Source organism: Chinchilla lanigera, unplaced genomic scaffold (assembly GCF_000276665.1).
Source record: "Chinchilla lanigera isolate Chin_1 unplaced genomic scaffold, ChiLan1.0 scaffold00012, whole genome shotgun sequence".
Lineage (NCBI taxonomy): Eukaryota > Metazoa > Chordata > Mammalia > Rodentia > Chinchillidae > Chinchilla > Chinchilla lanigera.
Window position 1 is genome coordinate 30,258,220 of NW_004955413.1, and position 10,158 is coordinate 30,268,377.

Genomic DNA, 10,158 nt, shown 5'->3' on the forward strand with positions numbered 1-10,158 from the left:
GCCTCTGCGCCGTGGGCGCGTGAGCGCAGCGCCCGCGCGGCCAGGGCACCGCCGTGGACCTGCGCGCCGCGGGCACGATCGGCTTCCCCGCGACTCGGAAGGGCGGTAAGTGCGTTTCTCACTTTCGCTACTTTGTATTTAAATATTAATGAAGGGATCTCCAAGAGGGGCCCTTCTGCGGGGCAGGCCTTTCCAAGTCTCGGGGCACCGAAGGAGGTTGTCTGGGAACCCGAAGCCGCGCCAGCATGCAAGAACTCCGGGGTCGTCGTCAATCTGGAACTTGTGAAATACTACAGCTTCGCGGGCTCAGGTGTGCAGACTGCTAGCCAGAGAGGAATTTGTTAATTACGAAAAATAAGCTCTAGCAGGCATCTTAAACAATAGAGGAAATATCTGTATGCGGGTTAGATGTGTTTGGGAAGGTTATTTAGAGCCACAGCCCTTGAAAAATTGAACTATTTGATTTACCTTTCATTTACGTCCTAAATGGTCCTCCTTCTTTTCCTCCTCCTCCTCCTCCTTCTTCTCCTTCTGTTTTTCTCCTCTACCTCCTTCTTTTTGTTTTTCCTGCTGGTGGGGCAGTCCCGAGAGCCATTTAGGGGGAAGCCCTTGGTCCAGTGTTAGCGGCAGTGGGCTGTGGACCAAAGGGCCTAGCGTGCAAGCCGTTGTTTATGGTAACATAAAACGAAAAAAACTCATAACTTTTCATAATAAATGCCCCTTTATAGGTGGCTTGAGCACAGGCCTGGCCAGCCACCCTGGGGAGATTGTGGGGAGCAAGGAAGGGATGAAGGAATGCTCGCTTGCCCTAATTATAGGGTTTTAAGGGAACGCTGAAATTAATTTCTTCAAAGTTGGGTTTCAAAAGCTGAGGCAGTCTCCGCAGGCCAGCGATAGTTTCATTTTATTTTAGTTCATCAGTTCTGGCTATTTAGGGTTTTCAAAATGTGTGCACCTACCCTGGGTTAAAATGAAACCCATAGCTTATGGAGATAAGCCTGCTAATTTTTAATACTACTGCACCATAGGTGCGATTTCCCCTCTGCTCATCCCACCCTGTTGATGTGGTCTGGTTAACCTGGCTGGGTGCTTTCACCGGAGCCACGGGGTGGGGACCCCTTTCCGTAACACCCCAGAGTCCTGAGCCAGCGCTGGGGGTGTGCAGAGAGGGCCAGAGTCGACTGGCCTTCCTCTGGCTGCTCTCTTAGGCAAGACCCCCAAGGGATGACCGCCAAAAGAGGCCATTTCCTAGGGGTCTGGCCAGCAGTGGCAGAGGCCAGAAGTTTGTTTCCATCCTCGAAGGGCTGACCCTGGCAGTCTTCTTGCTAGCCTGCTTTCCCCTGGCCTCCCTCCACACCGTTTTGAATTTTTAGTTATGACTTTATCAGAGGCAGCTGGCAGACACGCAGGGTGGGACCTTCAGAGGTGATCTCAGAAGCAGAGGTGCCACCGCTGCAGGCCTGCCAGTCTGGCCGGAGCTGCTGCTTGGCATCGTGCTGGCAGCGGTGAGATTAGTCCTACAAAGCTCAGGTTCCAGCATGGCCTCGCCTGCAGAATGCTGGAGCTTTCTACCCTGGTCCACAGGAAGCCAGTGCCGTGGTGCTTGCCGAGCAGCAGTGGTGTGGTGTCCAGCTGAGGCCGTTGGGCATTGCTCAGGATTAATACAGACCATAAGACGAGGGGCACCGTCTCTCCTCCCCAGGCCAATGGGCTTCTCTCAAGGCAAGCAGCAAAGCTGGGCACCTTAGGAGGCGGGTGGCTCCAGGGGACCTCAGAGTGAGGTCATTTTTCATCAGAGCTGCCACAGAACGTCCCCAGGTCCACAGAAGGGGACAGGCTGAGGCTTCCGTGCGCAGTATGCCTGGCTGGGGGCATCTTACCCTGCCGGAGTATCCTCTCTCCACATTTATTTTGAGGACACACACCCACAAAAGAGGAGGCCCAAGAAATGAAAGTGGTGCTTGTCTGATTTTTCTCACGGCCGGGTTTTATGTAAGGAACAGGGGTGCGCAGGAATAGGCTGCCGTGGGGGCTGGTGGGAGGACGGACCTCGGCTTTTGTGTTAAACCAGGGTCAAGCCCAGGGTGCCCCATGCCTGTGCCAGGCCCTCGCCGTGCAGCAGACCTGCTTGGGTGAGGGGTTACCGTCCCTGGCAAGGGCCCAGCTAGGCTCAGCCGTGAGGCCCACCGGTGGCTCCGCTGTGCCTGGGTCTCATGCCTGCCGCCCAAGCAGGTGCAACCAGCCGTTGGCTTTGCCCAGCAGGGCCGGTACGGGGCTCTGCAGCGGGGTTGCTTTCCCTCCGTGTGGTTTGCAGCTGGCCGGGCTGCCCCTCTGTAAACTCCTTGCTCTGGCCCTGGAACCTGTCCCAGCCCAGCATGGATGAGGTCATACTAGGAGGCAGTGGAGAGGGTTTGGGAGGGCTTTGCCCACCCAGATGGGCACCAGCCAGGCAGGTGTGCCCGTCTGTCCAGCAGAGCCTCTTGTGTACCTAGCGAGGGATGATGTTTAGGAAGGAAAGGACGAGAAGCTGCCGCTGCTCGTCTTGCCATGGCTGGGTTTTGAAGGTGCATTTGCACGTTAGGGGTAGGAAGAGGACGTGCAGACGTCTCAGCAAGCAGGCGCGTCCACACTCACAGCGGAGCCTGGAGCCGGAGCACCCCAACTCCCCAGCTCCCTGAGCTCAAGTCTGTCCCTGCCGCTGGCTCAATGTGTAACCCTGGGCGCGTCCTGGCACCTCCAATAGCCAGCAGTCCCCTGAGCTCTAAGCAGGACCACGGACACCAACATTATTCAGGCAGCGTTATCTCCATACGACGCCTGGCACATGGTCTGGGGGCATTAAATGGCTGCTGTTCTGGTCCTTGTTATAAATAACAATGACTCCAGTTACTAATATATTTTGTTTATTGTTACTACTTATAATTATTTCGTGTATGGTATTATATTCTGAGAAACAGAGATCCCAGTTTTGGTTTCCCCGGCAAGGGCAGCAAGTTGTTTACATCCCTGCCCTGCAGGTGGTGGCAGATGTGGACCTGGTGGATTTGAGGGGTAGACAGGCAGGGGTGGACTTACCACGACCGCGCTTTCTTCCTCCTGGGACCTCACTGCGAACGTGACTGTCTGGATACACCTCAGACCTCCCCGGAGGTATGGGACATGGGACAGGGTCCCCTTGGGACCCAGATATGCAGATGGCAGAGGGGCCTCCTCCCTGAGGGTGGCCTTCAGGGGGTCCTGCGCATGCCGGTCCTGGGTCCAACCTTCACTCCCCTGCAAGGTCCAGAGTGGCTACACCAGCTGCCATCGTCCCTGCTGGGCATGCAGGTGGCACTTTATGGGAGAGCTTTGCCACCCTGGTGAGCTGATTGTTCCTTGGCCTGGTAGAAGAGGAGGACATTTACCAAACGGCTGGCTTTGGAGGATTTTATCTCTCGGTGGGTCATCCAGGAACACCCAGCCTGCCGGCCCTTTCAGAACCTCTCGTAAGGACAAGAAGGAACCTCCACGGCCCCTGCCGAGCTTTCTGATGGCAGAAAAAGCGACAGTTGTCTCCAAGCAGGGACAATGGTTCTTTTATATGAAATATTTATTTCCTGGCTGACCAGTGTCCCGTTGGCTGGGACAATCGATGGAACCCCAGGGTCTGGGGATTGCAGGCCCTGGACACCTAGTCAGAGATGGAGATTTATAGAAGAAAAAAGAAGGCTCCTGACCCGTGGCTCTTGGGAAATTTCCGTGGGCATGACTGGCTTTCTTTGTTGAGTCGAGGTTAAACTTTCACAAGTCTTTTTCCTTCTGCAATTTTTTTTTAAAGGCTCTGAGTCCTGGAGAGGTGGCCGGGTTTTGGGCTATGGACCGGAAGAGGCCCCCCTCGGGCTGGGCCTTGTTGGCCTTTGTCTCCCAGCAAGGTCACAAAATGGAAGAGAGAAAAACAGGAGCTGGAAGAGGAAGGGTGGGTCCGCAGAGCGCTGGGCTCTGGGGCTTTGAGAGGGCATCTGGGGCCATGTGTGAGGTTTTCTAGGTCTTCTCCCCAAATCCTGTGCTCAGATGAACGCGGGAGTCTGACGGACTTACGGGAGCTGCACACGGGCCCTCAGACGCCCTTCTTGTGTGCAAGGTGTTTTTGTGACTCGTAGCAGGTGTGGCCCAGAGGGAGCGCTGGATGGAGATGTTCTGAATTTACAGAGAGCGGATTCACCCTGAGGCCTACACAGGAATGTCTGCGTGCGGTCCATGCTAGAGCTGCCCCTGGCTGTGGGCACCCAAAGCGGCCAGGCTAGGAGCCCAGCTCATGGGTTCTTGTTAGGGACACTCCAGGGAGCGGGGTGACTGCCTTTGGTCTGCCCTGCCGCCAGGGCCCAGTGTGTTGTGGGAAGGCCACAGGAATCCCTGCAGTGCCACTGCCAGCGTAGGCGGTCCTCGGTCCAGATGTCCCCACCAGGCCAGTATAGGAGGACAGACAAGGGAGGGGCCCCTTGGTGATGAGGATACCCTCCCCGCCACACCACTTGGTCATCCAGAAGACTTTGTTGGCAAATGATAGTATTTGTTTTCAAAATAAGGTTTTATTTTCTTTTTTAAATTGCTGTCGTATCTCTTATTTACTTATTTTTTAAATGCGGGACCTCTTAGCTATGGCCCACGACGTCCTGAGGGGGTGTCCGGACAGCCTCCGAGGGTGTGGGGAGAACTAGTAGAATTGAAATCATAAAAAAGAATGAAACCCTGTGATGTGACGCAGAAGAACCGAGGACACAGGTTGATACTCATTTTGTTTGTGGGATGGGGGCCCCGAAGATAAAAGGCAGCTTAGCCTTGGCATCATTTGGATGGGAAGCTTTGGTGGGAGTCTGCATTCCAGGGTCTGCCCTTTCCCCATGACCTGGAGGCCCCTATGCACAGATATCTGGGACTCCCTGTCCACACAGGGCCTGGGAGGGTGACTGGGCAGAGATGTGACCAGCAGCGTCGTGAAATAAGGAGGTTGTGTTTGTAGTACAACCTAAAAAGGCCCAACTATATGCATTTTAAGATTCAGGAGGGTTTTCCCTCAAGGTTAAAGGAGGCTGCTGTCTGCCCCCCCGCTTCCGCCCCCGCCGCCCGCCTGGCTTTCTGGTACCTGGGTGGGTTTTCCTGTGAACCGCTCTTCCTTAACTCCGTGATTTCAGATGTCAGGAACAGCGTTTAGCTGAAATACTTACCTGCTGATTTGGGCCTCTTAAATTTAGAAATGCCTTTCCTGTGTTTAAGAGAGATATTTACATTCGAATCAGGCTTTTATAATTACATTTTAAATTATAATAGAGGGATGAAGCCAAGGCCGCAGGTTCCCCCGATCCCACAGTGGGAGGAGCTCTGGTGCGTGGGGGATGAGCACCAGCCCATCTACCTGTGGTGGTCCTGGCCAGAGGACAGGGGGCGGGACGGAGTCCCTGGACGTTACCTGTGGAGCCCTCCTCGCCCCACCCCGGGGGCAGCTTGTGCCCCGCTGATGGTGCCTGGGCTCACAGCCTGCTATGCTGCAACGTGGACAAGGCTGTCCTGGACACAGCAGTGGCTGCCACTGGTCTTGGTGGCACGGGGGGTGGGAGGCGCCCCCGCTGGAGCCCTGACCCGGGCCTGGGCTCCTCCTTACCCTGGCAGGCCCCCATGAAGCCTCCCCATGTTTGGTGGCTTCCCCGGCACCACAGGCTGGCAAGCAGGCCCGCTCCACCGAGCGTGGGGGGTGTTCTCCTCCTGGGGCTGGGTTCTTGGCAGCCGTGCCCCATGCCTGGCACGAGTCCCCGGCGTTCCTGGTCAAGCGCATGGCATCGGAATCCTACCTGCTTTGTCTGTGGCGTCAGCTGGCGAGCAGTCACATGGCCGGGTGCGTGAGCCCAGCGCAAGGACCCAGGGCTCCTCCCGGCTGCTTCCTTCTCCTGCCTCAGCCGCCCTCCATGCTGGCTTTCTGTGTGGCTCTGAGCAGGCGCAAGCGGTGTTAGAATAGAACACCACCCAGGCTGCCGGAAGCTCCCCTTGAGGGGCTCAGGTGGGTTAGGGTCGCCTGCCCAGCTACCCTTTACCTGGCATCAGGGACGGAAGGCCCTAAGGGTTCCAGCTGTGTGGGCCTCCACAGGGAGCAGCCCTCCCCTCCGCACACAGCTGGCCCTGCGGCGCCTGGTGTCCCTGAGGGTGGCACGGCCGCTGCGGAGCCCCTTCCCACAACCCAGGCTGTCTGTCCTGCGTGAGTCCGGCCAGCATCATACAAAGGGCGAGCTGAGGCCCGGCTGACCTGGGGGCCCCTGCGGGGTGCCTACAGGATAGGGTGGCGGGCCTGACCGACTCCAGTGAGTGTTCACAGGAGTCCCCAGACCCACCGGGCTGGGCAGAGGCTGGGGCGCAGGAGCAAGGATTTTCCCCATGGTGTCCCCAGGAGGGCAGCAGGGATTGGCTCTGCTGACACTGAAGGATCTATAGGGTCCAAGAGGACAGGGGTGACATTCTGCCCTCCTCCTCATCCATGGCTGCCTGGTGTCTTCTTGGCCCCGGTAGGCATCGGGATGGTCTAGCGGGTACCAGGCGCAGCGCTGAGCTCAGCGTACCGCTCTGTACCCCTCTGCCCTGAAGGGTAGGAGCCGTTAAGCCCTGTCTTTGTAGAGATGGGGACACTAGGCTGCAGAGGGCTGTGGCTCGCCCACAGTTAGGTGACCATGAGACAGGCTAGATTCAAACATGTGGTCCAGACTCCCAGCCACGGGTGGCTCCAAGGGCGGCGGCCAGGGAGCAGGTGGGATGGGGTCCCTCAGCTCCCTCTGGAAGTAGCCAGCCAGGGTGCCAACCGCTCACTGCCCAGTCCTCCGCAGAGCCGGGCATGGGAACAATGTGGCCTCTATCCAGGATGAGCCAGGCCGCCTAGACACCCGGACCACGCTGCCCATCCACGGGGCCGGCTGGTGCCCGGGCCAGGCCTGGGCCAGGAGCTCGGGCATCCTCCTCGGGCGGGCTGCTGAGTGGCCAGATGCTGCGGCGCCCCCTCCCCCTCGACCGGCCGCTCCTGTTGTGGTGGTGGGTTTGGGGGCCTTGCCCACCCACCCCTGCCACGTCTGCCATCCTCCCAGCACCCACGAGCATCTTTCGAAAATTCCCGGTGGGCGGGGCCAAGCCGCGGCAGCCGCCTCTGCCCCCCCCTCCCCGGGCAGCCAGTGCCAGATGAGAGCAGGAGACAAAAGTAGCATTTTCCTCGTCCTCCTGGGCCGGCGGCGGGGCCTTTCCCCAGCGCCACTTGCTCCTGGCAGTTCTGCCCCCCCCAGTGCCGGAATGGCCAAGGCGCGTGCCTGGGCTCGGGGACGCGCGGGTGATGGGGGACCGGAGCCCAGGAGCCCTGAGGGCCTGCCGGCTGGGGGCTGACACCTGGGGGTGGCCAGCGGTCCAGCGGGACCCACCTTCTCCCCACTGCCAGGGCGACCAGCCGGGGCAGGGGACGTCATCTCCACTGCCTGGCTTTGGCGCAAGGGTCTCCATCCTCCGGCACCTCGGTAAGTCACCTTCCCTCTTCCTGCTGGAGACAGCCTAGGGCCCTGCCATCTTGTGCTCTGTGCCTGTTCCGTCTCCTCCTCTCTAATTGGTTTATCCGAGACCCCAAATTCTATTTCAGATCCCCCCCCACCATCTTGAGTGAGGCAGGCCCTGCCAAAACTGCCGGGCAGAGGCAGAAGCCAAGCCCATTTATTTTTAAGATCCAAATCTACAGGCTTTAGAAATCATAATAAAAATGAATGTTTGTTATTTCACAGTAGCTGCCTGTTCGATTTTAATTTGAACGAATGCTGCAGGAGGTACCGAGAGGCGCGGCCTACCTTTTCTTGCCTGGTTGTCTTGCTTTGTTGGGGGGGGCTGTTCTGATTATCATTGTTGTTATTTTTATTTTTGGCGGTGCCAGGAGTAGCAGAGGGAAAAACACCAGGCTCGTCCTCGGCTTCTCCCAGCAGCCCTCGCGGCGCGGGCAGGGGCGGCCGGGCACACGGGAGGGAGGACTGTGTCCACAAACAGAGGCCCTTTCATCTGTCCTGCATCTCTAATGCTGCCACTCCACGGTTTGGGGATCTAGTTCTTTCTGCCTTTCGTTTTATTTTATTTTTTTGAAAGAAAAGAAAGCAAGACTTTTTTTTTTGGCTCTCAGCTCAGTGTGGGGAAAAAAACCTCTGCGGTTTTGAGCTTTGCTTTTTAAGTACTTATTTAAGTTTGGGGGTTCCACTTCCCAGTGCTGGGCCTAGCTGGTAACCGCTCTGCCTGGCAGCTGGGCCAGGGGTGCAGTGGGCACCAAGCACTGAACAGACCCTCGGGGAGCCCTTGGGCGGCCCCCAGGCCTGCCTGCACCCCCAGCCCTGCTCACTTCCCTCCGGGACAGTTGTGCTCGGCCATTGAGATCCAGAAATGCGACCAGGAGGCTGGGATTCCCCGCAAGCCCTGATGTGCCCCTCCGGCTGTGCTGCTGCTGCCCGGGAGCTGGGCCAGGGGCTGCCCGGGTTCGGCCCCTGACCGCTGCCTTTCTCGGTGGGCTGTGCAGAGCCTGGCTCCCCGCTCACCTCCACCCTCTGGCGGGCTGACAAAAGCGGCCCCGGCACGGCCTGGTTTCCCACGTTCAAGGGGAACTGGGGTCTTGATTTATGGGAAATGGAAAATCAGACCCAGAAAGTTGTAAAAGGCACGAAGAGAAAAATTCCCACGTAAATACATCTTTGTTTGCCGGGTCCAGAGGAGGCGTGCGGGCACCTCCGCACCCGCGCACGGAGCTCCGCTCACAGGAGGAGGATCGCAGCCGCTTTTGTTCTTAGATGAGACGCAGTCACTACCGGAGGGTTCGGGGCTGCAGACAGGCATATACAGCAGAGATAATTAAAACATTTTCATGATTGTGACAGCCACATTCTGCTTCCGCAAGCTGGAGCATTCATCCCACCCAAATATTTAGCAAGCATCGAGTAAAACACTGGTGACAAAATAAAAGTAATAGGAAAAGAAACAACAGGGCAATATATTTTAGAGGGGAAAGCGTTGGGAGGATACGGGAGGGGAAGGGAGGAAAGGGGCTCCGCGTTTTTAAAGAATTTGCAGTACTCACTAGCAACGCACTCCACACTTTTTTGGCATAATTAATGTAGGTGAACAGACTTCAAATCCTAAACTCTGGAATGATAAGTGATAACATTCCCCAAGCATTCATCTGTCTTCTTTTCGGGTAAGGTAGGGGCAAGGAGCAGAAAAAGCGGTTAATTTACGTAAATGAGGATTTTCATTTTGAATTCGTATTTTCCACTCTGGCGGTTCACCTCGTGGCTTTCAAGTGTGAGTGTGTCCATGTGCGTGTGTGAGTGTGTGTGTGGACCTTCTATTCCTGTGGCAGTTTTATGGGATTAGCTGTCGTCTTAAGCATTTATCATCCAGAGTTTTTAACTTGGTTACCAATTAACACCCCCCCCAAAAAAAAAAAAACCTCAGTAAAATGCAGTGGATTCTGTTTCTTAAGAAATTATCAGACAGCGTCTCAGCATTCTCCCAGGCACACGGGGTTTCTCGGCAGTATATATTTTTTTCGTGGCTGGGTATGCTAAGCACACGCTGTACCACTGAGCTATGACCCCGGGGACCCCCACCCCTTCCCCTTTCTTTCTCTCTTTCTCTTTCTTTCTCTCTCCTTTCCCTCTTCTTTCCTTTCTCCCTTCCTTCCTTCCTTCTTTCCTTCCTTTCTTTCTTTTTGAGAAATACCACGCAAAGCACTCTTCACATCGTTGCTTCTATATAGATTGCACTATAGACTGAAATTATACATTCTCGCAGCACAGATGGGCTGGTCTGTCATCACGCCCGCCTGGCACCTGTTGGAACACACAGCATATTTCAATTGTGGAGTCGACAATTTCGAAGAACTGAGGTCACAATAAACAAGTTGCACTCGTGTGTCGAAACAGACTTCTGCGATGGTCCTCTCACCCCCTCGAGAATTTGGTAAAGTGACAACCATCACTCATGACATTTTCCTGTAATTTCTGGTCTTCATCTTTGAAGGCTCCCCTTCTATCCTTTTAAGGTTGAAAGGCCTTAAACATTTTAATTTATGGCCAGTTTTTATCTTGGATTTTTTTTTCTTTTTTTTCCTGTATGAACAGTGTAGCACTA